The sequence below is a fragment of the Chiloscyllium plagiosum genome, unplaced genomic scaffold (assembly GCF_037043375.1).
Source record: "Chiloscyllium plagiosum isolate Xiang-an unplaced genomic scaffold, Cpla_swu_hap1 HiC_scaffold_17, whole genome shotgun sequence".
In the NCBI taxonomy this organism is placed as follows: Eukaryota; Metazoa; Chordata; class Chondrichthyes; order Orectolobiformes; family Hemiscylliidae; genus Chiloscyllium; species Chiloscyllium plagiosum.
This window is the reverse complement of record NW_028270155.1, coordinates 51335251-51357863: the sequence shown is the minus strand read 5'-3', so window position 1 is coordinate 51357863 and position 22613 is coordinate 51335251. Positions and strand designations below refer to the sequence as shown.

The 22613-nt window shown below is 38.6% G+C and overlaps 1 long non-coding RNA gene across 1 annotated transcript in view; it reads right to left on the bottom strand.

Moving 5' to 3' along the window:
* Window positions 1–14444: 14444 nt before the first annotated feature.
* LOC148147335 (uncharacterized) overlaps window positions 14445–22613 on the bottom strand; it is a 179997-nt gene continuing 171828 nt past the window's right edge. The window contains exon 3 of the long non-coding RNA XR_015759877.1: window positions 14445–14591. This is a non-coding gene — a long non-coding RNA (uncharacterized LOC148147335). The remainder of the gene's footprint in view (window positions 14592–22613) is intronic.

Below are 22613 nucleotides of genomic sequence, written 5' to 3'. Positions count from 1 at the left end.
ACAATGATGGAATCCATTTCCAAGTCAGGAGGGGAATTTTCAGATGACAGTGTTTCTATTTGCAGCCTTCCCTTGCTCTTCCAGGTTGTCTTTGCATTTCAATAGTGCTTTCAAAGGAGCATGGGTGGGCTGGGAGAAATATAGTATCCAGAATTATATGAGAGTTCATTTTCCTTCTTCAAATGAGACCAAGAACTCTTTAACATATGCCTAAGCAAGTCAGCAGCACCTCAGATTAATTTACTAAATAGGAGATGGAGTTTACCTCTAATAGTCCAGACCACATTCAATACTTCCTTGTATTGTCAGCCAAAATTTTGTGTTGAAGTTTTGAAGGCAGATCAAACTGTGACTTTCTCATTCAGAGGCAATAATGTTTGAAAATGAGATGGATTGAAATAAGTTATATGTAAGATATTAGACAGAAAATAGACATGCAATGTGCATACTCTAATCACCCATATATTGCATTGAGCTGAAGGCTACTCATTTAAATTAATCGAAGGCATTGTTCTCTATAAAAACTGTCAAGACCATTTATGGTTTTCTCCATTAAGAGCTAGAACTTTAGACCATATTGACAACCTAACATTCAGCCTAACACTTTCATGTTTTCACAGTGTGTCATCAGTGAGTTATCAACTCAAATTGACTGTATTATGCATAAAAGAACAATATAACAGAAAACCATCAAAGTAATACCATAGGAATTGTTATTCCTAGGATGCAATTTTGCATATGCTACGCCTTTTTACCAATTGTGAGACAGGTATAAAACATGCCACTTCAGTATTGGGACAGCTGACAACCATTCTATAGGCCAACCCTGCTGGATTGTTCCTCTCCATAAGCAATCTGAGGGATGCCAAAATTAAGTGTAATAAATATAAATATTAATATCTCTCAAGTACTCCCTTCTAGAAATTAGATGTATGTGATGGGCAACAATTGGGCTGATTCAGCCCAGACATTTTCAGCAACCCTGCTACAAAATGCAGTTTTTTTCAAAGTCTTGTTTTATAAAAAAAAATTATTCTGTAGATCAGGAGATGCAAAAGTACTCTCCAAATTCTATGGGAACCATGGTTTCACAGCCATCCCAGCCCATTTGCCTAATCAATCCTTCCATAATTTGCCTACGTCCTTTATGTTTTGATTCAGTTCGTCAAGAATCTGTTTAACTTTGCCTTAAAAAAATTTAACTATTCTGCCCCCATTGGTCTCTGGATGATGAGGATTCCACTGATTAATGACCCAAGGGAAAAACAATTTCTCCTCATCTGAAATGAAAGACCTTTTGTTTTTAAACTGCTTCCAAGTTCTTGCCTTTTCCATAAAAGTCTCACTATCCACTCTTGTCAAGTCTCCTCAGGATTTTGCATATTTCAATAAGACCACTTTTGTCTCTTCCAAACTCCAATGGATACAGACCTACCCTGTCCAACCTTTCTTCATAAGTTAGTCACTTTATCCCATGGGTTAGTCAAGTGAGCTTTCTCTGAATTGCTTCTTGTGTAATAATAGCCTTCCCTAAATAAGGAGTCCGAAACTACATGCAGTACTCCAGATGCGGTTTAACCATTGGGCTATAAAACTGTTGTGAAATATTCCTTCTATTATAAAAGCAAAATATTGCAGATGTTGGAAATCTGAAATAAAAATAGAAAATTCTGGAGAAACTCTGCAGGATTGGCAACTTCTGTGGAGAGAGAAACATAGTTCACACGTTAAATCCAATATGACTCTGAAGAAGAGTCACATTGGACTTGAAACATTTATTTTGTTTCTCTCTCCACATATGCTGCCAGACCTGCTGAGTATCCCTAGCATTTTCTGTTTTTATTCTGACTTTTTTTATTCCAGTCCTAGTGAAATTAACAAACTCATTCCATTAACAAACTTATTACCTGTTTACCTTTAATACTAACTTTATTTCAGATCCATGTACCAGAACACCAGATTTGTCTGTATCACAGAGTCTGGCAATCACACTCTATTTAATTGAGGTACTGCTGTGCTATTTTTCTGCCAAAATAGATAAGTTTATACTTTCCCACATTGTCCTCCATCTGGCTTTTTTTTCGCATGCTCAAATAACCTATTTATATCTGTGTTCAAATTCCTTATGTCCTGTTCACAGCCTACTTGTCTATGTATCTTTGACCGAAATTATCTGAGGGCCAATGAATTAGGTGGACCAGCACCATTTTTTTTTCTGAAGTACAGCCAGTACTAGCAGCTCACATTAAGTCTGATGAGGCCCAAGAGGTAATTTCCAACCATCCTCGGGCCTCTCAATTCATGTACCCACGAGCAACACAACACGAAATGTAGGCCCTAAAATAAGCCCAAACCAAAAATCAACTATTTCATTCTACTCCCAATGGTTGTGAGTTTTACAGCAGATAAACACCATCGTTGACTGAAGCATTTATGAATACCTCATTATACTGATGTCAAGATAGCTTATGAAAATTAAAATGGTGAGGTGCAGTGACATTTCTTTGAGGCTTGGTTACTGGAATAAAGTTCAAGTTGAAAGCTGTAGCAATCATATTGAATGATGAATCAAGTTATAACTCCTAACCCATGGATTTGTCGTGACAGTTATCTTTGTTAACCCTGCAACTGAGTTTGAAGGATGATATTGTTTCAGTCATAGATACAGATGGAATCTTCCCTGTTTTATACCACATGTTTACCTTTGTCACCAGATGATGACATATAGACATGTTTCCACAACAAAAATGAAAGCAAATTTTTATTACACCCCAAAAAGAAACCTTCATTCATATTCTGGTTCAACCTTCAATTCTCAGAATGATGCTGACTTTGATTTTACCACATACAGAATTAAGAATTTCAACAATTGTTAAGCCTGGAAAGCACATTATGAAGGATACAATAACAATGCTGAATTTAAAAATAGAGACATGGTGCTAAGTCAAGCATAAAGAAGACATCTGCAGATAACTCAACTCAAAATTCCCCATACCAACATACAGAATCATTTATCACAGTTGTTAGCAAGTGGGTCACGTTAAAAACATTTTTTTTACTTTTAAGATTTGTATTTTATTTGTTCCATTGAGAGCCTGCATTTTTTGAGTTTGCTGTCCATGTGCTTCTCTGTGAAACACATTGAAAATTAGGTTTCACTTCAAACAGTTCCATTAAGAATGATTGACTTACGAGGCTGTAAATTAGTTATTGCAGAGGGAGGCCATTGCTTATTCATCCAGCGACACCTCCATTTCAGCATTCAGTTGTCCTGAAATGATTTCAGGGTTTTCACCTCCACTGTTCTATTTAGAGGTCGGTTTGATGTGCCTGTTCCAGCCAATCAGAATTTTGAAATTTCCTCATGTGGATTTCACTCAGTGTTGCCATAATGGAGCTCTTCAACTAGTTAAATGCATGACCTTTCCCATAATCCCATGAGAGCATCTTATCATTCTTTAAACATATAAATTTATTCCTCCTTCTAGATAAATGGCCATAATGAGGAACAACTCATAATTTGCTGATTTAAGAACTGGGATAGGCAATAAAAGTGCTCTGAAATATTACAAAATAGCCGATCTGTATTCATTATGTTCGTACAAGGCCACTTAGGCTGTGCATCAGCATCCTTCAGACAAAAGAAGTGAATTATACATCTGCTGTGTAAAGGGAACAGATAAGAGCATCTTGTCAGGAAGAGCTACACAACTTCCTGTTCTGCTCCCAAATGTCAAAATTAATTACATTGAAACCATTTATGCCTAATGCACACCCAAACAAAATTTTCTGATGCTCACAGGCTTCGATTTCTCTTGACCATGCTTTATGCAGAGCCCTGCTGAGTTTTATACCTGAGTCATATGTGGCAGTATAAAACTCAAAAGGTGTTAATTGTAACAATGTGATGCATAGTAACTGTCTCTTCTGTTAAGTTAATGTAAAGCCTATACTTTTAATAAAAGTGAACTCAATATTTTCTTTCGTAATTTTTAATAGTCAGTATTATTTTTCAACCGCCCCTAACTGTATATTGTCTCCTCAAAAATGCACATTAGTAATTTTCAAACACAGCAACTGATAATCAACTGTGATGCATATAAAACTTTGTCACAGCTGTATATTTGGGCTCTGAAGATTGTTTTGGTTTTTCAGCATCATAAACAGTAATACAACCTTCTGTTTATTGACAGAATGCTGCAGAAATTGTCCACAGTATATATATTTATATAATTTAAAATACTCAAATTTAAATATCCATATTATCTGTGATTTTGTTTTGCATGTTTGAGAGGATAAACAACATTGGATATTAACATGTCTCCTACTCTATCCCCTACTGTATGTTGCACAAATGTCAGGTGTAGCATTCTGGTGAAACAGATGTACAACAGAGTAATTGAATAAAAGCATGTGGCCATAATCCAGGCTCCATTTTAAAGTCACACATTCTGTCTTCATTTTGATACAATATTTTCACAAAACACCATGCTAATCTTGACTCTGATCTCCAGCATCTGCAGTCCTCACTTTTGCCTGGGACACTACAGTAGCAACATTGACTAAAGAGTGCAATCACAGCAAGTTACAAGGACACTGATCAGATATGTGCTTACATAAGCTTTGTGAATGTAGACAGTATATAGGTCAGATCAAATTCAGGCAAGAATTGCACACAAATGTATGTTTCTTTTTTACATGCAAGTGTCTGAGATAGGGATAGATATCACAGAAAACTAAATTAGGATAGATTAGATTAGATTCCCTGATGAAGGGCTTTTGTCCAAAACGCTGATTTTCCTGCTCCTTGGATGCTGCCTGACCTGCTGTGCTTTTCCAGCACCACTCTAGTCCAGACTCGGGTTTCCAGCATCTGCAGTCCTCGTTTTTACCGAGATTAGATTCCCTCCAGTGTCATTTCCATGTTTCATACTAGATCTTCAAACCCTAACAATTTAGTTGCAGTATCTCAAAAGTGATGTTATTTGTACATTATTGTTCATTAAGATATATTGTTTCTCTACAAAATGCAATTTCATTTGAGTTATTCCACAAACTATATTCAGAGAACCTTATTAATGTTTTAGTATGGTGGGACCAGCCGTGTACCAAGTGAAATATACCAACTAACTGACAATATTTCTTTCTTAGAAGTGAAAAGTGATTATTTTTAAATGTAGCTGGATTAACTGTATTCTGTTTTTCAACAAGGCAAAATTATGAGCATTTTTGCACGGTGGACCTGGACTTTCCTAGTTCTAGACTAAGAGTGTTTTCATATCTACTTTCAGCAGTGACAGGGCTGGGTTGCAGAAAGAATGCACTAACCACTTGCACAATGCAGTCTTTTCCAATATTGAACCTTCCTTGCTGCCACAGTTCTTTTACTGTTGTTGGGTAATCCTTTCACAATTGATTTGCTGGAAGAAATGAGTTGGAGGGTTGGAGTTAGCCCCACCATCATGATACTGTCCAGTTGGCTCACTCCTTTGGCAATGAGATTCAGATCAACAGATTGAAGGATTCCCATAATTCACTACCTCTCCCTGTCCTCTGTATTCGCTTGGGATTCAAATCTGTGGCACTACTTTAGGGGATGATATTTTTCATGCATCAGTTGTATGTTGCACCTTTAATATAAATGCCCAGAAGTCCCAAAGAAGATTTAGACTCGAAAAGTTAACTCTGTTTCTCTCTCCTCAGATGTGGCCAGACCTGATGAGTTTCTCCAGTACTTTGTGTTTATCTAAATCTTCTTCTCCCCACATTAGCCCCCAGGCTTATCAAATCTACATGTCAGATAATGGTCAACTGTCCCCCTCCTCCCATGTGTGTTTGGCGAATGGTGCAGGATATTTTTTTTGAGTGAAAGCGTGCAGTTATATTACCTACTGCCCTGCAAAAAAATGCATGAGAACTAACACAAATACAGGTCATGAACTTGCAAAAGACAATGAGGTGGGCTGTCAAGTACAGAAAGAGAGGTGAAGGTAGCTTCCATTACAGATCTTAAGATCCTTTGGATTGCATTAGTGAATAGATGGGAGTCCAGCTGTTTAGCTGGAGTTCTCGGTGAAGAATTTTTGCAGCATGCCAGTGGTGTGCTTTATCATAGGTTGCATGGTAACATGGCTTTCACGTATGTGTGTGTGTGTGTCTGTAACTTCCATCATCTGTGCCGTTCACAGTTCATGTTGCTTTCTGTCACTTGTGTTATGCAAAGCAAGCTTCTGAAGCATACCTTGTAAATTCTAAGTTTAGTTCGTTGTCTTTTTCAAAAGGACACTACATGAGTAATCTTTTATCTCTGATATACATGTGTGAGTTAAATTAGGAAAGCGAATTTCTTGATGCCTCACTGAGTTTCAGTGATTAAAGTGGCAAATCTGAGGCAGCCAGTTTTCCATCTCCCATGTGGGTTGTCTGGGCTTGTCATGTGACAAAGGCAGCCACCAGAGATCAACATTGTACTTTTTAATGTCATTTTTAGTGCACAAAAATCTCACGCATTAAAGTGAAATTATGAGAATTGAATATTGATAGTCTATTTTCACTATGATTTTAACACAGACAACAAACTCATTTTCTCTTTTGGACCTCACTTGATCTCTCTCTACATTTCCTGCAGCATATCTTACAACCTTTTTCTTTTCTCTCCCACTACCTCCCACCCCCTAACATTTTTGCTCTTCCTGTCAAATCCCTATCAAAATCCATCACCACATCTCTGCCTTCTTACTCTCCTCCTGCTAATCCAGGCTTGAGTTCCCATTTGACAAATCCACACAAACCCACGTGCCTCTTTCAGCAGTTTCTAGAATAACATTTAGGTATCTACTCCTGACTCGTCACAAACAGAAAACTATCCGATCGCCCTCATCTGTCACTGACACTTCTATCCAGAGTGCATGACAGACATAAACCTGCCAATTCCCTCCTTGTCTCTGTACACTGACATGCCTTTTAGTCATATCAAACCATTGGTGTTTTCCTGGCCAGTATCTTGGTTACCATGCTATGCAATCTTCATTTGATCTAAATCTCTGCTATTTGTATGCTAGCCCATACCAAATCTTATTTATTGATACCTTGTGTTCTTGCTGACCTCCATTAGCTCTCAATGTTGCAGTCAAAAATTATAATCCTGTGTTTAACCCTTCACAACTTGGTACCTCCTTATCTCTGTATTCCTCCTCACCCCTACAATCCCCAGAATGCTTTTATCCTCTGTCTCCATTTGACTCTTCCTCCCTTTATACCCTCGTTGGTTGCTACATCTTCAACCATTTTACATTGTGCAATTTCTTCTCTAAACCTGTATCTTCCTATACCTCCTTCTTCATTAAGATTATCCTCAAACTTGCATCTTTGACTACGATTTTGGCCATCCTCCTAAAATTTCCTTCTTCAACTCAGCATTCATTTGTTTGTGCAGCTGTGCCTCTGAGAATAGCCTTGGTCTATTTTCTGTATTAATCCATAATATGTAAATTATACATTGTAAATTATTCACATTTCTAGATAATTACAAAACGTATTTTGTCACCTAAGATGTGAAAGAAATTGGCTCAAAAACATTTTTAATCATTACAAAAATATCTATTTATCTCTGTTGCTATTAGCACTGAACATGCTGAGAAAATGATTCCTGAGGTGCACTTTTGTATGCACACGTGCTGCTTCATATTGATGCAGTGATACCATCAAACAATTAAAAATAAGCTGAAGATATACGAGCAGTAGAGTGGGCTATTATGCAAAGGGCCACTAAAATTCAAAATTACATTGAGTGAAAAAGTTTAGATAATTGTAATACTCTGATAATATCACTATCATTTGAGAAGTAATCTGAAGATATATCAAAAGCACATGACAAAATATTGGTGATTAATGAAGCCAAATGCAGAACCAATTACCAACAACTCTATCGTTTCGATAAAATAAAGTCATAGAGTCATAGAGATGTACAGCACGGAAACAGACCCTCCGGTCCAACCCGTCCATGCCAACCAGATATCCCAACCCAATCTAGTCCCATCTGCCAGCACCCGGCCCATATCCATCCAAACCCTTCCTATTCATATACCCATCCAAATACCTTTTAAAGTTGCATTTGTACCAGCCTCAACCACTTCCTCTGGCAGCTCATTCCATACATGTACCACCCTCTGCATGAAAAAGTTGCCCTTTAGGTCTCTTTTATATCCTTCCACTCTCACCCTAAACCTATGCCTTCTAGTTCTGGACTCCCCGATCCCAGGGAAAAGACTTTGTCTATTTACCCTATCCAAGCCCCTCATAATTTTATAAACCTCTATAAGGCCATGCCTCAGCCTCCGACGCTCCAGGGAAAACAGCCCCAGCCTGTTCAGCCTCTCCCCATAGCCCAAATCCTCCAACCCTGGCAACATCCTTGTAAATCTTTTCTGAACCCTTTCAAGTTTCACAACATCTTTCCAATAGGAAGGAGACCAGAATTTATCAGTAATATGGAATCTACTTGAAGCAAATTTCTATCCATTATTAACAATGCACTGGGTATTGGTGATGCAGTTGAGTGTGATGTATTTCAAAGATTCTAAATGCTTTGAAAGTGAATATATCAATAGTACTTTGGCTCATCTCTATAAAACGCTTTTGGAATGTGCTAGAGTTTATATCTGTGGCTGTATTTAGGTATCCAAAAATGGGACAGCAAAAGTTAAAATGTGATTGGACTCCCACATCTCTAAAGATGATTCATAGTTAACAAATTCATTCCAACTCATTGCTTTGGATCTGCCTAATATGAAATTGTCTGAAGATGCTGACTCACGTAGGGCACGCATATTGTCCACCCTCAAAAATCTCAGAGTGTTGTTTCCTATTTGTAAACCTTGATGGTGAAAATCGTTAGGTTCTGAAAAAGAGATACTGGACCCGAAACATTAATTGTGCTTTCTTTTCTGCCAGACCTGCTGAGTTTTTCCAGTATTTGCTGCTTTTGGCTTAAAGCCATCAGGCTATTTGACTGTGCAGTATTATAGCTAAATCCGATCCTCTCCTTGCTTGAAGTAGAAGTTACCAGATAGAAATTGGAAACAGGAACCTAAGATGGGTTTTCATTTTGTCTGCAACTCCCTTCTGACAGCCTTTTTGGCACCCACATCACCTCACCACACACAAGTACCTTTCTAAGTTTTGATTATATACAAGTAAAATGCTTTGAAGTAACAAGTGAAAAGCTTTGACAAACAAATCCCTTTAGTGCCTCTAGAATTACAATGCTTGAATCAGACATAAATGTTTAACTTTGTGCATCTAAATAAAACACTTGTGTTGCAATTAGAATTAGTTTGTACTTTTGAGACATTAAATTAATATGGGAGGGGTTAGAATGTCTGTTTTGAGTGTCTTTGGGAAATTGTATCCCAAATGTGCTTAGAATTGTATTGGTTAGGTTGCAATTCTATCTTAAAAATTGCTTCATCACAAATGTGTACCTTTCATTGATCAGTTTAATCATGTCTTACACTGGAATTTATTTTTCCATTCAAAACTGATCCTTGATGTATTATTAAATTGTAAACTCACCTACCTTAAAGCTGCAAATGCATTTATTACAAAAACATTTTTATTGAGTGCTCCAGACCTCCATCTGTGAGTAATCTGATTTAAAATCACTGAAAATGCCTTTTAAAAATCCCTATTGGACCATTGTTGAAGAACAATTGATATCATAGTAAATGTATTTGACATAAAATGCAATATAACATGTTTATATAGTACCTGTCGATCCTAAGAAAATGAGTGCTTTTTGAAAAGCTGTCACCCGTACATATACATTCAGTGCAATATTGACCTTGAGGGTGGGGTGCCCAGTTTTGTGGCAGGAGCTGATCCAGTAAATGTAATCTGGTGTAAATGTTTGTGGTGAACAGAAAACAAAAGCAGCTCAGGATGTAACTCATTTGTAGTTGAAATTTCCACAATCTTTTTCACTACTTTGACCAATTCCACCTGAATTGCTTGATATTACTGAATAATTCTAACCTTTATCATGCTTTGAATTGTGCTGTGAGACCCCTGAGACGTTTTGACCAGGTTTTACTTTGTTTAGCGTCAAACACAAGTATTCTAATGACAACTTGGCTTAAACTCTCACATTTGTAAGCACCCAAATTAGATCATCCACCATCTCTGAAATTATATTACAATTTTAGCAGTTACAAAGTGGTACTGAACTCCAGTTATATTAAAGTTGTGTTATTATCCCTCCCTTGATCTGTGGCCTTCTGGCAAGTGTATTTCTTTTATGTTAGTGCACAACATGGCAATCTTCACTTTTTTTTAGTTTCCAACTAGTTAGAAAATCTAGTCTTTGGAGCCTGTTAGCCATTCAAAACCACAATTTATTGTGCAAACCCAGAAGAAAAATACAACTGTGACAAGTATTTTTAATTGTTTTCTTAATATAGTTTTAGAAAATATCAATTTGTTTAGCTAGAGTTCACAAATTGGTTAAACTTAATGTATACACAAAATGCAAGTATGATCACACTGAAGGGAAAGTCTTGGCTACTAAGAGAATAGACAATCTGTATTTTATCAGCTCGTAATGTTGCAGACCATTACAGTGGAAAAATAAATGGTTTAGTATGAAATAATATCTAGAATGCCTAAAGTATGTGCTCACTTCTAGGGCTTATTGAGCAAAAGTCAGAATTTCAGACTTTTCCTCTTTGAAGGTAGTGCTGATCAACTATGATTTGGAGATGCTGGTGTTGGACTGGGGTGTACAAAGTTAAAATTCACACAACACCAGGTTATTGTCCAATTAAACCAGGTTTAATTGGAAGCACACTAGCTTTCGGAGCGACGCTCCTTCACAATCACCTGATGAAGGAGCAACACTCCGAAAGCTAGTGTACTTCCAATTAAACCTGTTGGACTATAACCTGATGTTGTGTGATTTTTAACACTGATCAACTAGTCTTTGTAATAGACAGTTTTAGCATCCAGAAATTGTACTTTTTTTTTCATTGTCTTTCCACACACCTCATTTTTTAAAGTATTTGTTTGGTCCATTTTTGGCTGAGAGAAAGAACTTATGTAAGACGAGAAAAAAAATTAAGGTCATTGGAAGAGTCAGGGGTAAGATGAATTTTTTTTTAAATGCAGTATTATATGATGGTCAGCTCAACAACGGCTCAATTGCATTCATGTTTTCAAATTACCCCATGATCTTGCCCCTCCCTATCACAGTAACCTTCATCCCTCTAGTCTCTAAAATCTCTGTGCTCCTCCTATCCTGGTCTTTTGCACATTGTAACTGTTCCACCATTTGTGGACATGCTTTCAAATACCATGGCCCTCAGCTATATTACTCCTTTTTCTGCCTCTTTATCTCTATTTCTTTCCTCCTTATCTTACTAAAACATGTAGAATCATGAGGACAATAGGTAGGCTCTATACCAAGTGTATGTTTCCTGTTGTGGGATAAGAACCAAGAGACATTGTTTAAAAAATGAAGGCTTTCTTTTAGGACAAAGATGAAGATAATTTTCTTTTCTCTCAGGATCATGAATTTGTGGTTTCACTTCCACAGGAAACAAAGAGTTTGTTTTATTTAATATAAATTCATTGGATTATTCAGTGCAGACATGAATTTGAACCTGAGTCTACATCCAGAACAGTCTTGAATGGCAATGCAGACTCCAATAGCTTACTCCTGCTCCAATGCCCCACATTCATTTAAACGCTTCATAAGACCTCCGTCTTTTAATGAGATTTTGCTCACCAACCTCATAATACATTATGTGGCTTGCTGTGCAAATTTTATTGAATAACTTTCTCATAAAGGCAGTGTAATACAAGTTTTAGTGGAATGCTTTTTCTGAAAGTGGTGGAGGCAAATTCTACAGTAACCTTCAAAAGGGAATTCAATGAATATTTGTCCGCCAAAGTTAGAACAGCAGGGCAATGGATAAAAAGTAGGGGTGTGGAACTAATTTTTAAAGGGCATAGACACAGTGGACGAAGAGGTTTCTTTTGGTGTTGTAAGATGTGATGATTTGAAAACCATGATCTGAATATTGAATGGCTCCTTTGCATGTGTATTCAGCAGGGCAGCACATAATGTCAATCGAGTGGTTAGCTCGCAACCAACCCCAGTTTACCCAGATAATAGATGGTGAACGGGAACTGAAGTCAATTGCTAGCCAACCATTTGTAAGTAAATAATTGACAGTCAGTTCAGCATGTTTGAAGTTCAATTGACTCCCCAACATTATGCTAGCCATGCCATAAAAAGGTCAGTGTGGACAGGCAGATGGGAGTGAGTATCTTGTTTTTAAAAAAGAAGTATTTAAAATGGCGGGAAGAAGATGTGTACGATCTTTGGAAGTGTGTCCCTTGCCCATTTGGGGCACCCACTCAGAAGATAGATGGCCATTCCTTCCTCTATGCCTGTACTATAAAAATCTACCCCCCGCTCCCTCTTTTGAAGGATCAAGAAAACCAGAATCAATCAGGCCTCCTTGGTGGGCCTGTCTGCAGTCCTGGTGTACCCACTCTGGAGCTCTTCCACTTCCAGCACTGCAGGAAGAAGTCCCATTATCCATTGCAATAGCCTGCCTTCAGTACAATGTGGTTGCAGAGCAGGTATTTTTGTGAACCTGGACTGGTCGGTCGGTAACTTTTCATCCTGAGGCAAGGCATCCTCCACCACCACCACCACCACCACCCCTCCCCCCCCCCCCCCCCCCTGGTAATTCTCTGCCCCATATTTTAATCTTCCCAAGGAGGAATCTTGAAGAAAAGTGAATATATTTGCAATCATCCCTGTAATGTCTTGTTTGGAATTGCATCACCTTTACCTGTAATGAAATTAGCCTGTAACTTTTCGACATTAAATGGTTTGTAGATTTGACTTAGGTTGCAGTTGGTGACTGTGGTGCAAAGCTGATAATATGAGAGGTTTTTTACTTCTCAAGTGTTTGTCCAAATATATTTGCATATTGCAAGTTGTAAAATCAACTATGAATCAGCACAACAAATTGGACGCCGTTTTGGAATTTGTTTTTCAAAAGAAAATTTTGTAATTATTTGGTAGATTGGAGTAGTAACTTTATGCAGCTTGATTAATACCGATGAAAATGGGCTTTGTTTAGATTAGATTTTTAGATTTAGATTAGATTACATTACAGTGTGGAAACAGGCCCTTCGGCCCAACAAGTCCACACCGACCCGCCGAAGCGAAACCCACCCCATACCCCTACATTTACCCCTTACCTAACACTACGGGCAATTTAGCATGGCCAATTCACCTGACCCTGCACATCTTTTGGACTGTGGGAGGAAACCGGAGCACCCGGAGGAAACCCACGCAGACACGGGGAGAACGTGCAAACTCCACACAGTCAGTCGCCTTTTTTATCACAAAAAAAACATTTTAATAAGAGTGTAGTCTGCCACTTGCCTGTAACCTGATTTTAAAAAAAGTGAAACTGACTTTAAACAATTATACAGATTCATTTATTCCTCAGTGATTTAAATTAATATATTTCTTTGTAAATTAGAAAACTGTATCCCAACAAGTCTATTCTTATCTTTGTGCCTAAAAATGATTAATTTTAAGAGTCTCCTTGAAGGTCCCCTATAAGCATACTTAGTGACAATTCACAATAGTGATGAATTTAATTTGGAAATGTGTCCAGTTTTGTGGACAGAGTCAGTTTGAGCATAATACAACATGGAAAGTCAAGACACACCAAACAAAATGCGCATTTAAAATTTTACAATCTTTTGTGGTACTTCAGCTAATTTCACATTAATTGTGCTGAAGAAGCTAGGGTAACTAATCAGAAACGTAAGATTGAAATATTGCTTCACCTCAATTTTACCAGTTAAGCTAAGCAGGTAAAGAGTAACTTTGAAATGATACAACATGTTATATAATGAATGGAATGTTAACTGTACCTAAGGTACAGGACCTTGAATTGCAAAATCCCATGTGGTCCTGCAAGATCCTTAAAGGCTTTATAAAGAATTTTCCCAGGATACAACAGGATAGATTATATGATATTTAAATTTTAATGGCTTCCGCAAAATTACTTCAAAATTCTATAACATGTTTATTTAAAGTTGTGTCATTCAGAAGCATTTGCTGAACTCTGGATGAATATCAACAACAATAATGTGTCAAAAAAATCAGTTAATTAATGTGCAATCATTTTGAAATGACACTTTATCCCTGATCCAGAGATGGAACATTGTATTCTTTTCAGTTCTGACAGAAAGCAACGATGAAATATTAATGTAGACTTGCTTCTTTGCTCTCACCACGGAGAGGTGTTTGGAGACACTGCATTGCTGCAGCCAACTCTGCTTTAATTAATCAGGTCACTTTCTCTTTCAGTCTACCTCAGATGTTCTTCATCTCCACAGTGAACAACATACCTGAACATTCAATCGAAAGCTGTCCAACTAATTTTCTCCACCAATCTATTGTTCCCTGTGAAGATCAACTCCTTTTGGCATTTGCTTTGAGCTTTTGGGTGTTACACTATCAGTCTATTGATGCTGTGTTTGCTACCACTTATGCTTCAAACCTGAAAAATAAAACAATGAAAGCTATTCATACTGGGCAGACTTAAGCAGGCTATTCAGTTCAGATACCAGTTAAAGCCACTGTGAGGTAATTTATAAATCAGTTATTAGAGAGCCTGTATTTGCAAGCTGTTATGTGAATAATTTACATCATTTTGATTGCCTTGTTAGTGACAATCGAGAGACCCACTTGCACTGTCTGATCTTTATTTTTTTTATATTGTACATAATATATCAGCAACTTTGTGTGGTTTTCTGTTTTTAACAGAATTCTTTGTGTTTGTTTATTCTTTCAAAATATTGCATTGGATTTTTCACTGTAATAGTGATTTCTTAAAATTATTTTTCATCTCAGAAGAGGATTCCACCAATTAAAATATTTTAGCTTGTTAAATTCTGTCACCTTCAGAATTTCAATTTTTTCAGCAAAAAGTTTCAGCGTAAAACCATGATACGAAGTGTACATTGATGGAAAAGTATTGAAAGAAATTCAGCACAGAGGGCAGAGGATCAGAATAGAAGCTGTTCTCATTTGAAATGAAAATAAGCATTACCCTGATGTTATATCTGATAACTGTACAGTAAGGTGTTTATTATTAAATGATACCGTAATCTGGAGTTATTAGATTAGGGACATTATAAAATCACATATATTTATTTTATCAAATATTATATAAAGTGTTAGACCCTTGTTGAATGGCCACTTTCAAACACTCTCTATGTATGGGGAGGGATAGAGTATGGTGGGTTAGCACAGGACCATTTCTGATTCTTGATTTGGCTTTGAATCTAACCTGCACTGCAGTCACAAACCTCTTTAGCTACAGTGCCCTAATTGAATGATCATGAGCATTTTCCATTGAGGAAAAAGTAAATGAGTGTCCATATTGTAAAATTTAACTTAATTCAGGCCTAATTAATGCTAAATTAAAGGTCTTAATTAAAAAGGTCATCAAGCTGATTATTCTCAGAAATGGAAATACCACACTACTGTAGCAATGAGAGTTCCTTGAGATGAGTGTCACTGAAATTTTGTTTTGGTAATACCAATTTTCATGTACTGGCAAAATTCTTCTGAAGCATAAAATTCCCCTCCCCAGAAGAAGAAATAAGCAAATTTGCCATGTCTGGTGGTTTAGCAACAAATGTCTGTTGTGTTCAGTTGATTTATTCTTTTACTGCACATCTAATTCATTCAGAAATGTAGAAAGTAGCAGGAGTAGGTCACTCAGCCCTTCTAACCTTCTCTGCCATTCAGTATGATCATGGATGATCATTCAACTCAAAAGTCTGTTCCTGCTTTTCCTCCCATATCTTTTGATTCCTTCACCCCCAAATATAATATCCAACTCTTTTTTATAAATCATACAATGTTTTTGCCTTGATTGCTTTTTGTGTTAGCACAGACTCACCACTTTCTGGTTGAATAAATCGAATTCACCTCAGTCCTAAATGGTTCCCTCTATATTCTTAGTTCTGTACTCCCCACCATCAGGAACATCCTTCTTGCATCTACCATGTCTAGTCCCATTAGAATTTTATAGTTCTCATTCCAATCCCCACCCCCTCCACCTCATTCTTCTGAACTCCAGTGAATAATGCAACTTCTTCCCATCCATCAGTGCAACCATCCCAGGAATCAGTCTGCTAAACATTTGCTTTATAGCCAGAATATCCCTCCTCAGATACGGAAACCAGAACTGCGCACAATATTCCAGAGGGTAATTGAGAGTCATATTGTTGTGAGTAAGAATGACAGATTTCAGATGTTGTCTAATCAAGGTCCTGTATAACTGTAGCAAGACATCCCCACTCCTTTACCCTCATCCTCTTGCTTTGAAGGTCACCATACCATTTGCCATCTTTATCTCATACTGCAACTGCACGTATACTTTCAGCAACTTAGGTCTCATTGCGCATTCCTTTCTCGCAATGTTTAGCCATTCAGGTTAAGTATTAATTATATACCAAACATTTACATAGGAAGTGATACGTTTCTATGCGTGAAAATCAGAAGAGATTTTACTGTTGATACATAGGGACACCACAGCTTGTTGTTTTTATTGTTATGTTGTTGTGTTCCTGGCGTGTAAGACTTAGCTCAATGTGTTCTCTCCCACACAGACATACAGAAGCTAGGTAATAATTTGGTATAACCTGCCTTCCTGTTTTTGCTACCAAAACACATATTTATCCAATTATACTGCATTTGCTCATTCACTCAGCATGTACAAATCACACTGAAGCATATCTACATACTTCTCACAGCTCACCCTCCCACCCAGCTTCGTGTCATCTGAAAGTTTGGAGATATTACCTTTAGTTCCCTCATCCAAATCATTGGTGTGTATTAATAAATGTTGTGCAGAAGTGTTCTGATCAATGGGCTTGATGACTATACCAAATTATTACCCTAGCTTCTCTACATCTACGTAGGAGATAACACATTGAGCTAAGTCTTGCATGCCAGGAAAAAAACATTATGACAATAATAGAAAACAAACTGTGGTGTCCCTGTGTATCAAACAGCAAAAACTCTTCTGACTTACACGCATACAAAAATATCACTTCACATGTAATTGTTTGGTACGTAATTAATACTTAACCATCTATATCACTGTAATTCATAAGGTCCCTAGGTTGCATTAAAACAAAAGCAGGAGGAAAGAAAAGAGTTGCAATATTTATTCATCTTATGAGAAATAGCATATTGTAAATGTTGCAAGTTAGCAAAACATCTAAGATTTCAAAGAATGTTAAATTCATCGGATGATGTATTACTGGCTTGTAACACTTCATATAGGATACAGAACTTTGATAATAACACAACTCAGGTTATATTTAGCAGCAGATGGAGACTCAAAACACATACTTTAGTGTATTATAGTGGATTACAATATAGTGTATTTGCCTCATTATCACTGTCCTACTTGTGGGAGCTTGCTGTGTGCTTACTGGTTAATTCTTTCATGGAATTTGTTGCCTGAGTTTGATTGACCATTTTAAGGGCAATTGAGAGTCATATTGTTGTGGATAAGGATGACAGATTTTCTTCTCTGAGGGACATGAATGAAACAAATGGAGCTTTCATGACAATTGTTGGTATTTTCATGGTTACTATTACTGAGTCTAATTTCTAATTCCAGAACACATCAGTTGAGTTAAAATTGACGAGCTGCAATGGTAGGTTTTGAACCCTTAACCCCAGAGCATTGAGTTGGGTCTCCGGATTACTAGCTCAGTGGCATAACAAAACACCACCATCTTGCTACATTACAACTGTGATGACATTTCAAAAGTATTTTACTGACGTTAAAGTGCTTTGGGGTGTTCTGTGGTCATGAAAGGCTCTAAACTAGGGCCGTCCAATCCATTTTACATGCACGGCCATATTTCAATTTTACTTTTTCTCAAGGAAATGCCAAGTTAATTTCAGAGAGATTATGTTTGTCACTAGTGGCCTTTTAATAAAAGAAATATAGAATCCCTACAGTATGGAAGCAGGCCATTTGGCCCATCAGATCCACACTGACCGTCAAAAAAGTATCCCACACAAACCGCACCCCTGCTTCCACTGCTCCACAATGGGCAATTTTAGCATGGCCAATCCACCTAACCTGCAGACCTTTGGACAGTGGGTGGAAACCCACGCAGACATGGGGAGAATGTGGAGTTTGCACTAACAGTTGCCTGAAGGGAATTAGGACCAGAGCCGAGTTAAGGAGTTGAGTTTTACTGACACTGATCGTGGCTCCCCTCTGCTGGGGTACACACCAAACTGGTCTGGCTAGAATCCAAAAGGGTCAAATATAGGATACCTTTTAGCATGGGTTGTGTCTAGGCATTTTTGCAGTGGGGTTTTGAGGGGTGAGTGTGACCTGTTCACCCCCTCCAGTCACCCAGTCATTGACATCCCACTCTGAGTCATTTACTCACTCATTAAACCCACCACTCACTGACCACTCAACCAGCCAGCCCCCGAGCTGTTACTCAATCACTGCTCCATGTGATCTTCTTGTCTCCCCTATACAACTCCTGCCTCATCTATCATTCTACTGGCCTGCTGACAGCTTTTACCACCCTCAACCTTCACTGTTGGTCCATTAAATTCTCACTTTTCCTACCACCCCGTCGGCTTGATGATTGATCCAATTGTCATACATCCCTACTGACAGTCTGCCCAACTTCAAACAACCTCCCTCATCCACACCATTCCAGCCCCATCCGACTCTCACCAACTTTCCCCCCTCATACCCCAAGTGGGTAGAGTGTTGATTTCCTCCTCCTTATAGGTGAAAGTGAGGACTGCAGATGCTGGAGATCAGAATCAAGATTAGAGTGGTGCTGGAAAAGCACAGCAGGTCAGGCAGCATCTGAGGAGCAGAAAAATTGACATTTTGGGCAAAAGCCCTTCTTCCTGATGAAATGTCCCAAAATGTCAATTTTCCTGCTCCTCAGATGCTGCCTGACCTACTGTGCCTTTCCAACACCACTCTAATCTTTGTCCCCCTTATGTCAGTGTCTTCTTAAAAGTCATAGAGTCATAGAGATGTACAGCGTGGAAATAGACCCTTCAGTCCAACCCCTCCATGCCGACCAGATAACCCAACCCAATCTAGTCCCACCTGCCAGCACCTGGCCCATATCCCTCCAAACCCTTCCTATTCATATACCCATCCAAATGCCTTTTAAATGTTGCAATTGTACCAGCCTCCACCACTTCCTCTGGCAGCTCATTCCAAACACGTACCACCCTCTGTGTGAAAAAGTTGCCCCTTAGGTCCTGTTTATATCTTTCTCCTCTCACCCCAAATCTATGCCCTCTAGTTCTGGACTCCACTACCCCAGGGAAAAGACTTTGTCTATTTATCCTATCCATGCCCCTCATAATTTTGTAAACCTCTATAAGGTCACCCCTCAGCCTCCGACACTCCAGGGAAAACAGCCCCAGCCTGTTCAGCCTCTCCCCATGGCTCAAATCCTCCAAACCTGGCAACATCCTTGGAAATCTTTTCTGAACCCTCTCAAGTTCCACAACATCTTTCCAATAGGAAGGAAATCAGAATTGCACGCAATATTCCAACAGTGAAGTCTCAGACCTCGTCAAACCATTCAAATTGTACTGCTCATTGCTCTTTCAATCACAGACTATTTCCCCCAGTTTGGCAAGTTTGTCTATCAGAAACAAATGCAGAAAATAACCGGCCTCTGATTGGAGAAGTAGCTCATTTCAAATTCCTGTGTTCCTCTGAGCTATAGTTTGAACAAAAGCTTGTCAACTTTCATGGGATAATTTGGTGGATGGGCCAGTGCTTATTGGACAACCTTCTCTCACTGTCTCTCTAATATTTGAAGACTTTTAAATCAATTGTAGCAAGCTTTCCAAACCTGGCATAGGAATCAAAGGCACTTCAATTTCAAATTGATGATTCAAATTTATGCTCCTCAAATATGATTGAACTGAAGAAGCTGTGAAATATGTAACTCGCTTCTCCTTTTGACATGTGCAAACATGCAGATTTATTATTTACATTTTGGAAGCCTGCAGTATGGTGGGTCTACATTTTGTAGTAGCTGCAGTGGTGACACTTTGAGGGCTCATGATTATAGCATGTCAGAGATATTTCCACAAGCTATAGACTATGCACATTGTAGTTCCTATGTAACACAAAATGGAAGTACGTGGACAGTCTGAAAATTGTGAAGCATGGATTCTTTATTCCACTGCTGTCATAAGTTTACAAACATAAAAAGAAATTAAGGCTAAGCTAGTAAAACAACATTATATGGAATTATACCTGGAGTTCACATCTGGTTGAGGAAATATGTTGTTTAACTCTCCCTTTCTTCATGAGACTGTTTCCTGACAAAGACAACTTTTCCTCCAGAGAGAATCCGCTTAATTGCTTGAGCTCCCTGCTCTGCGCTCTTCCACACTGTCGTCAGCTGATGCCCGAAGCACTGGGATACTGTTTCCTGCTTGAGATGTGCCAACCTGGCAACCTGACAACAGACAGTGACCATTTACTCAGCAGTTCTGTGATCAGTAGGTATGATTGTACCATGGAGGCTGGATGTTCAGATCCAAGTTAGTCTCAACATTCGCATCACTGATCTGGACATATGGTAAGGGTTGAGGCGATATTTGCCATTTGCTCGTGAGGACATTCCCAGCTTGTAATCTATCCTGGTACTTGCTACAGGTTCCAGGCTTTATGGGAGTAATGGTCTGGTGTAGGTTGGTGAGGTGTCCAGGAATTGTATAATCAGCAGTATACAGTCGAATTTGGATGATGGGGGTGGGGTTGTAGCTTTTGTAAATACCATAGACTAATCAAAACATGGATGGAACAGACAGACTAATCAAATACTAGTACTTTGGCTACAGTTGAGGCCTTTGTGTCACGGTGTGAATGGCCTGTGTGAACTTGGGGAAGAGGTGGGGTGTCCCTGTCTGTTCTGCCATTGATGGCAATGGTTGTTGAGAACAGTGACACTTGAAGTGTCTGGTTCTGAAACAATTCCAACACCACTCTGGGGCTTGCCTTCAATGGGGTCAGCCACGAGGCTTATGCTGGAGATAGGACAACAAGGATCTTGTCACAGTCTACTCTCCTGCTTCTTCAGCTTGACGTCTACATCCTTATCCATACTGACAATCATCTCTCTTATGGTAGCCTCTTCCCTGCTCTTAGGAATCCATTTTTCTTCATTTTCCAGATGATGTGATCCTGCACATCAAAGAATGGACAATGAGGTTTGTCATTATTAAGCCTCCAAGTCCATCCAGATATTTCAATCTATCACTGCATTAGCTAAACAGTCCTTCACCCTCCTGTCCCTTGTTGATGTAAAAGATGGATCCAGGAAGATGAAGCATTTGAACTACTTCACCAGGTCCAGGGATATGGTTTACTTGTAGACATAAAACTGTTGCTGTAGCTGTGATAGGCCACTGCTGTCCCCCAAAATCCTCATCAGCACCTCCGTTGTGGACTCCATTGAACATCTGTACCTACTACCAGTACTTCCAAATGGGCTTTCCCATATTAATGTTCAATCATGAACACCAGATGTTTGTTCATGTTGGACCCCAGGATACTCTATCCAGTCCTCAATCACCAGATTGTCGGGTGGGTTTCCATTCCAAATCTGTCCAGCTTCCTATTCAACTGCAGTTGGAATACTCAAACAGGAATACCACTTCCTTCCTTAACAGTATGAAGAGAACTAAGATGGGGAACTTCTGCCTGGGTTTGGCCTTAAGATCTGATTTCTTTCTTCAGTGCCTGAGCTTCCTGTTATCCTGGAGCAGCTTCAGGCTCCTTTGTGGAGATTGCCAGTTTCAACTCTTGCACCATCCATTTCATCTCAGCCAGGGACCTTTCAACTTTGTTCACCATGACCTGATGTCTGTCTTCTGGAATCCTGCCAATCATGCCAGAAATGTCATGTTAACTTTAGACAATTAGATGGCCTGAATACCATGAAGAAGGAATTATTTATTCCACTGACATCAGGTCTTTAGAAACATGAAAGAACATGAATGTTAAAGTCAGAAAACTGTATACTCATTTGGAATAAAACCTGCAGTTCATATCTAGTTCAGGAAATCCTTTGTCTGTCCGTCCCTCTTGACATGAGACCTCTCTCTGATAAAGTCACCCTTTCCTCCAGTGAAGGTCTGCTTGACTGCATCTTCCTTTGTTGGTGTCCTCCCTCAACATTGCCACCGGCTGCTGGAGGCCCCGGTAGGACGAATTCAGAAGTTGTGGTGGGCCAACAAATACAACCCCTTAGCATTTGCTACTTCATAAAGCAGTATGGAACCAATGTAAATTTGGACTAATTGCCCATTAATTCCGAATTAATTATACTATAAAAATGCTACACCTGCAGTTCCAGCCACAAGGGGGCATTCTCTTAATTTGCAAATACTGAGAAGTCCCACACCATTTTAATATTTAAAATAGATTTCATTTTCAACATGAAACCTTTTAAAAATCTGAAAAATCTTGCAATTA